An 8,741-nucleotide genomic window follows, 5' to 3' on the forward strand; every position below is an offset into this window, starting at 1 on the left:
CTAATTATACTTCTTTCACTTAGCATTGAGCTGTCATATTTTTTTTAATTCCAAGTCAATGCAAAGCAACTTTCTGTTGCCCCTAGTTTCTCAGTTATAATTATCAAGAAGGAAACCTTTGGGGTTTGAGAAATGTCTTAACTGCAGACCGTTCATTAAACTAGCATTTTGACTATTTAGAGACAGTTGAAATGAAGTACGTGTTCTAATTGCAAAAAGTTTTGATTTTAGAAAGGCATCAATTATTTCCATAGGTCCTATTCTCACATAGTTATGGTAGAATCTTTTTCACTGTTATCTTTCTATTCAGTTTCTATTTTATAAAATCATAGGGTTTTAGAATAGGAAGTAATTTAGAGAGGTCTTTTAAACTTCAGAAGAAATCACTGAGCTTCTGAAGACCACATTGGGGTGAAAACCCTGGTTCCTGACACCTATTTATTTTTTCTGCTGGACCACATTTTGACTTAGAAGTTGTTAAAAAATGCAGTTGACTCTAGAACAGCATGATCTGTGTATAACTGGACTCACACTTAGGACATCAGAACTGAATGTGAGACAGACTTAAAGGCATCTTCCAATACATGCAGTCCCTTAGTACAGGACAGTAAGTTTTCTGGCACAGGAAACTTGGCCAAACTGAGCAAAGACTTGCTCTGAACCAGAGGTGATACCTAGAAACAGAGACTTAAAAATAAAATCTCACTCGTCCTTGGTAATTTGGTTGACTATGCATATGACCAAGGCTATGCCTTCTCAGAACAGAGAAGAACCCCCGAGCTACAGGTTCCTGGCTGAAAGTAAGTCAAAGGTAAACTCCCTGAAATATGTCAGTGACCTGTAAGCAAATACATACCCAATGTTAAAAAGTAAAAAGTCTTCTGACCAGTAAGTACGTTATGCTGACTCAGGGGCAGATAATATCAGACAGTACACTATGGGGGAAATAAACAACGAAGCAAATAATGATCCTCCACAGGAGGATAATCATTGTCCAGAGTTGTTATACTATATAAGATGTCTGGTTTATAACAAAAAAAAATTTTTTTTAACATGCAAAAAAAACAGGAAAGTGGTACACATACACAGGAAAAATAAAAACAGGCAGTAAACAGTGCTTTAGAAGGGTCCCAGGTGGACATAGCAGACAAAGATTTATCAATAAAGAAATAGAATTTTTTAAAAAAGAATCAAATAGAAATTCTGGAATTAGGAAGTATATTAACTGAAATGAGAAACTTACCAGAGTAGCTTAATATTATATTTGAGCTAGCTCAACCATCAGTGAACTTGAAGATAGATCAATAGAGATTATGCAGTCTAGATAACAGAAAGAAAAAATAATGAAGAAAAATAACCTCAGGAAAATGTGGGACATCATTAAGTATACCAGTATGTACATAATGAGAGCACTATATAGAAAGAAAGGAACAAGAAAAAAAATAAGCATATGGAGGGAAACTTAATTGGATTAAAATAATCTATACATCAAAAAAGCCACAACAAACACCAAGTAGGATCAACACAACACATCTAGACACGTCAAAAGTTAAAACAGTCTGGCCAGGCGGTGACAGTGGATAGAGCGTCGGACTGGGACAGAGGACCCAGGTTCGAAACCCTGAGGTGGCCTGCTCATCTGGTTTGAGCAAGGCTCACCAGCTTGAGCCCAAGGTTGCTGGCTTGAGCAAGGGGTCACTCGGTCTGCTGTAGCCCCACAGTCAAGGCACATATGAGAAAGCAATCAATGAACAACTAAGGTGCTGCAAGAAAGAATTGATGTTTCTCATCTCTCCCCTTCCTGTCTATCTGTCCCTCTTTCTATCTCTATCTCTGTCACACACACACAGAAAAAGTTAAAACCTAAAGCTGAGAAAATCATGAAAGCAGTAAAAAAAAATAACTCATGACATACAGAGGAACTCCAATATGATTAACAGGTAAAGTTGCATCAGGAGCAGTGAAATGGAGCTGATATGTTGAAATTGCTGAAATTAAACAAAATTATTGACCATGAATAATTATCTAAAACTATCATTCAAAAATGAAGGGGAAATAAAGATGATATCAGATAAATAAAATCAAATGCTACTAGACCTGTATTATAAGATTTAATACCTATTTTCAAACTTCCAAAATATTGAAGAGACAGTGCTTCCTAAAACATTACCCCGATACCAAAACCTGGTAATTATGACACAAAAATAGAAAACTACAGATGAACAGCTCTGATGAATACAGATAAAAAATCCTAAACAAAACATTAACAAACTTAATGGAGCAATACACTTAGAAGATAATAAGTATGTCATGATCAAGTGGGGTTCATTCCAGAGGCACGAGGATAGTTTAACATATGCAAATCAATCAATGTGATACATCAAATTAACAAAATAAAGGACACGCTCTCCCTCCCAGAATATGCCCATGGTTTTGCCTTTCCCCTCTTTTTCCCCTCCCCCTTTTCTTATTCCACAGGTGTGCATATTCTAAACTGTAAGGGCCCCCAGGAGACTTGTAACCAGGGAAGCAATTGATAGCACAGCTGATTCAGGTTAGCCCATCTCCAAGGCACATTTTCTCTGACTGCCAAAGCAGCTCTGCTTAGTCTGTCCTGTTCCTTCTTCTATCCTAAACTTTCCTTGTTTCACTGTCCCCAGCTTTAATAAATACACTGTCGAAACAATAATAAATGATGAAAATCATATATCAATAGATGCAGAAAATGCTCTTGACAATGCAAGTCCATTTATTATTAAAACAATAAAATGTATAAAAGGAAAGTACCTCAACATAATAAAGGGCACATATGGCAAACCCTCAGCCAATATTAAATTCCATTATGAAAATACTGAAAGCTCTTTCTCTAAGACCAGGGACAAGACAAGGATGCCTACTCTCATCACTATGATTCAGCATAGGACTGGAAGTACTAGCCAGAGCAGTCAGGCAAGAGAAAGAAATAAAAGGTATCCGAATTGGGAATGAAGAAGTAAAATTTTCACTTTTTACAGAAGACATATTTCTTTATATAGAAAACCCTAAAGACACCACCAAAAAAACCCAAAGAAAAACAAAAAAGAACTATTAGAAACAATAAATACAGCAAAGTCTCAGTGTACAAAAATCCATTGTGTTCCTATGTACTAACATCAAAATTTCAGAAAAAGAAATGAAAAATAAAATTATATTTGCAATTTCAACACAATAAAACACAGGTGGTCCTCAGGTTATAACAGTCGACATACAACATTTCAAGTTTATGACACTCCCATAAAAACTTAAAAAAAAATTGAGATGTGAGTTTTGACTTATGCCATTATTAGCATTGTACTTTTTTGTATGTATGTGCTTTACTTTTTAATTAAAGTTTTTAATTTATTGTATTAACATGTTCCTACTCAATATAACACCCTCACCCCCAACCACATGCCCACATTACATCCCTTTTGTCCCCCTCCCCCACCTCGCTCCCCCTCTTCCCTCTGGGATTTGCTGTCCTGTTATCTATATCTGTGTGTTATGTGTATATAATTTCACTAAACCCTTCACCTTCTCTGATCCCTTCCCCTCACTTATCCAGTATCATACTTTAACACTCATTTTTTGTCATTTTTTCTGTTACTACAGTACAGTGTACAGTACAGTATATTTATGTCCTTTTCCTTTTTCTGTGGCTTGTGTTTTTATGTTCTAGATTATGATTTTACAACTGTGTTAGGATAGGTAAGTGACTCAGACTAGGGTGTTTTTCAACTTATACCAAAATTCAGGTTACTTCACTGTCAGGAATGGAACTGTGTTGTAACCTGAGGACCCCCTGTACCTAGAAACAAATTTAACAAAGGATGTGAAGGACCTATACAGTGTATACATTAATAATATAGACATTATTGCCATAAATTGAAGAAGACATACAGAAATGAAAAGATATCCTGTGTTCATGGATTTGAAGAATCAACATAGTTAAAATGGCCATATTACCCAAAGCAATATACAAATTTAATGCAATCCCTATTAAAATCCCAATGATATTTAAATGTGTGTGTATGTGTGTGTGTGTGTGTGTGTGTGTGTGTGTAAGATTTGTGTGGAATCACAAAATAAATTCTGAATATTCAAAGCACTCCCAAGGAAAAGGAATAAAGCCAGTGATATCACACAACTTGACTTCAAATTATACTACAAAGCTACAATAATCAAAACAGCATGGTATTGACAGAAAAACAGACATAATTTTGGCTTTTTATGGAGACAGAGGTTAGAAGAAGTGATCACCAGGCCCTTAAATATTTCATACAGATGAGTAAACTGCAGCTGTTTGGCTGAGAACTATGAACTTCATTGGGATAATCACAACTCCACTATGATAAAGAATACAGTCAGTTTTGTTGAGAAATCCCAATTATTGTTAGGTGTGCTGGATTAGAGAAGACCAGTTGGCTCTCAAAAATAAACCTCATGAACACAATTGTGTAGATTATAAAGCACTTCCACCCTGGCCGGTTGGCTCAGCGGTAGAGCGTTGGCCCAGCATGTGGAAGTCCTGGGTTCGATTCCCAGTCAGGGTACACAGGAGAAGCTCCCATCTGCTTCTCCACCCTTTCCCCTCTCCTTCCTCTCTATCACTCTCTTCCCTTCTCACAGCTAAGGCACCATTGGAGCAAAGTTGGCCCGGGTGCTGAGGACGGCTCCATGGCCTCCACCTCAGGCGCGAGAATGGCTCTGATTGCAGCGGAGCAATGCCCCAGATGGGCAGAGCATCACCCCCTAGTGGGCATGCTAGGTGGATCCCAGTTGTGTGCATGCAGGAGTCTGTCTGCCTCCCCTCCACTTCTCACTTGGGAAAAATACAAAAGAAAAGCATTTCCATTTTTTAAGCTTTACCCCCACTCTGTGAGATTAGCATTACTGTCCCCATTTTTATAGATAGAAAATGAAAGCATCCAGAAGGTAATGACTCTCCCAACGTCACACAGTTCATTATTGCTAGAGCCAGTACTTAAACCCAGGTCTCTAATATCATACTTGACCTTACTACTACAGTCACCATCTTCACTACATCAGTCAGAAATCTAGCAACCTGTTAATTTGCCCAAGTTAATTCAAAGAGGAAGACTGAACCTGCCAGAGAAATAGTAACATATTTGGCTCTCTGTAGAAATAACAATATGTAATAACAGAACAGGTGGGAAAGCAGTTGAAACCATTACAAAAAAAAAGATATTTTTCCTATGTGACAGCTTTCTGCCCTTCCCTGTTTGCATGAAAGCCTAAAGATGGACCTAAGCTCTGTTTTCATTGAGAACAAGTAGATCCAAAATTCTGGATCTTCAATTAAGAAGTTAAGGTACATGGATTAATGTTTTTAAATGAGTAAAGAATCTTTGCCATGTCAGGAGATATGTTTCAGATATTAGGAGAAATTTACCACACTTTGTGCTAATTATTTGCACTTAGCATATTGGACCTTGTATTGAAACTGTTATCTCACTCACTGAACTGTAAGATCCTCAAGAACAAAGAGGACATCTTTCTCATCTATATTCCTTATGATAGTAATTTGCCTTGTATTTTGCCCATTATAGCACTAGATAAATAGCTATTTGTTCAGTAAATAAGTCAGCTATTTTATGGGTTACAATTTAAGCCAATGAATGATTCTCATCCTGCTATTTTTGTGAAGTTAAATGAGAAGGCCAACTTGTCACCTTCCACTGAAAAATCACAGTAAAATTGAGTTTGTAAATTTAAGTGAACTGGGCCCTGGCCGGTTGGGTCAGTGGATAGAGCGTCAACCCAGCATATGGACATCCTGCGTTTGATTCCTGGCTAGGGCATACAAGAGAAGCAACCCCTCCCTCTCCCTTCTTTCCCTCTTCCCCTCCCACAGTCAGCGGCTCTATTGGTTCAAACATCCTCCCAAGTGCTGAGGATAGGTTGGTTGTTCTAAGCGTCAGCCTCAGGTGCTAAAAATAGCTTGGTTGATTCAAGCATCAGCCCCATACAGGGTTGCTGAGTGGATCTCAGTCAGGGTACTTGCAGAAATCAGTGATCAGTGTGTTTATCTCTCCTCTTCACACTTAAAAAAATATGGGTAAGTGAATGGCTAAAATATCTAACAATCCTTACTGGCTAATACTGGTAATCTTTAAAAGTCCTTGCCCTTTTTATTTCTTTCTTTATGTAAGAATACTAAAAGTTTTATGGAAAGATTAAAAACAATGAAGATGTTTTTCATTGAAAATGCTCTGTATAGTGAAAAACTCAAGAAGCTCCAGATGCTAATGATCATTTGTGGGCTTCACACTAGTAATAGAAACCATTATTAATCACTTATTAGAGAAAAGTTATCTCACTTAATTCTTTTTACAACTCATTTACATCTTCTGAAAGTGAGTTTCAATTAGTTTAAGAGCCTAAGGCCATGAGGGATCTGACCTTCAAGACTGACTGATACCAGAGCCAGTGACCCTGACTAGTTACATTATGTTTCTCTCAGAGCCTTGCTTGAGGTTTTCTACACCTAAAGGAAAGCTATCATGAGGAAAAATTGGCACGAAAAGAAATAATAAGATAATAATCTTTAAAGAAATATATTCTGACTGTATCAAAAGAGATTATAACTAAATTGTAAACAATTCCAAAGTTATTGATTAAATAAAAAAATGCCAGTAGTTTGTTATTTTCTGAGGATATTTGCTAGAGATGGTTAGTTTCTGATCTTATGCTCATTTTCCAATGCAGGATACTAGTTGTACTTTTTTATTTGTATTGAGAATTGTCATTTATACTTTGACAATAAAATGACCATGTTCCTCTTTTAATTGTTATTTTGAAAGCCTTGTATTCTTGAATGTGTGCTTTCAAATTTTCTTTTACGACCATTTTTGTAATGAAAGGCATTAAACATGTGATTTGATTAGCACATGTACTTTGTGGTAAGGCAGGTTTTATTTAAAGTAAATATATAAAAATCACAGGTTAGGAACACTTGATTTTATAGAACCATAAAATATTGCATTTAGAAGGGATTTTGGAGGTCATTGACTCCAACCCTCTCTCTGACTCATGAATCAGGTTATTAACTACAACATCCCTAACATTTTTCTTGGAAAAGTGCTTTCTTGTTTGCTAAGCTTTAATGCAGGTTCTTTAATTCAATGGTGGATATGGGCTTCATTTTAGAAGGTACACACTAATACACTTTAAAGCAATGACTCATTTTTTTATTCTTTTCAGAATAATTTTGCACCTTCATAAGAACACCAGTGAATTTTTTTTATTTGCCCAAGCTAATTGAAGTAGATAACTGTGAGGTCATTGAGAGCCAAATCATTTACTATTCAGCAAGTTAATTATGAATACTGGTGAGTTTATTTTTTGCAGACTGTATTTTAAAAAACAGTTAAGGTGTTTCATTTTAACAGAAACAACCAACATATTCTGAAATTTTTTCCTAAAACATATATAATTGTTTTAATAAGACATAAACATGAACTCTCAGATTGTTTACCCAGTAGTAAGTGTATGTGTGCGTGTGTGTAGTTAACCATAATTTTAAAAATCAAGTCCTTTTCACACCCAAACCCTGAAAGTATTGTATGTAAAGAACTCAGTTTTTATCTTTAACTTCCTGTTTCTTTGTACACATGAAAGACATATTTTTTATGTTCTCTAAGTTCTCGTAAAAAATAAATGTGTCTAATGGGAGAAAATCTTTCTTTATCTGTATAAGAAATTTTCTGATACTAAATCCTAGATCCATCAATGTGAGCAGTTGAATCCAGGTGTTTATGAGATTTCTATCCATTTGTCAGTATGATTTTGCTGAAAGCCCCAAATAGCAAGACTATATTGTTGAAGGACAGATCATTAACAAATATTTTCCAAATGCCTGGTTTATACAAAGTGCCATGCTAGAAGCTGGTGATATAGAGTTGATTCCAACCTAAATCCAGTCCCTACCATTTAGTTTAGTGGTGTAGCCAGACATGTTGAAAAACCATTGTAATTCAGTACTCCATAACATAGGATTGTGCACAACATAGAGAACAAATTGACTACATCTGCCTTGGAAAATCAAGGAAGTCTTTCACAAAAGAAATGACTTGTGAAATGGACTGACAGATAATAGGAGTTTACTAGGCAGAGAAAGTGGAAAAGGCATTCCTAGCAGAGGGAATAAGAAATTACAAATGCATAGGGGTATAAATAAGCATGGCATATTAGAAAAAATTTTTTAATTTAAATTTTCAATTACATTCAACATTATTTTGTTTTAGTTTCAAGTATACAGCATAGTCATTAGACAATTGTATATTATAAAGTGATCCCCAAATATTTCAAGTACCCACCTGGCACAATACATATTTATTACAATATTATTGGCTATATTCCCTATGCTGTACATTACAGCCCCATGACTATTTTATAATTACCAATTTGTACTTCCTAATCCCTACATCTTTTTTACTCAGTCCCCCAAATCCCTCCCCTTTGACAATCACCAGCCCATTCTCTGCATCTATAAGTCTGTTTCAATTTTGTTTGTTTATTTCATTCTCTAAATTCCACACCTAACTGAAATCATATTGTATTTGTCTATCTTGGACAGACTTATTTCACTGAACATAATATACTCTAGGTTTTTCCATGCAGTTGCAAAAAGTAAGATTTCATTCTTTTTTATGGACAAGTGATATTCCATTATAAATACCATAGCTTTTTTGTCCACTCAT

Source organism: Saccopteryx leptura, chromosome X (genome assembly GCF_036850995.1).
Source record: "Saccopteryx leptura isolate mSacLep1 chromosome X, mSacLep1_pri_phased_curated, whole genome shotgun sequence".
Classification (NCBI taxonomy): domain Eukaryota; kingdom Metazoa; phylum Chordata; class Mammalia; order Chiroptera; family Emballonuridae; genus Saccopteryx; species Saccopteryx leptura.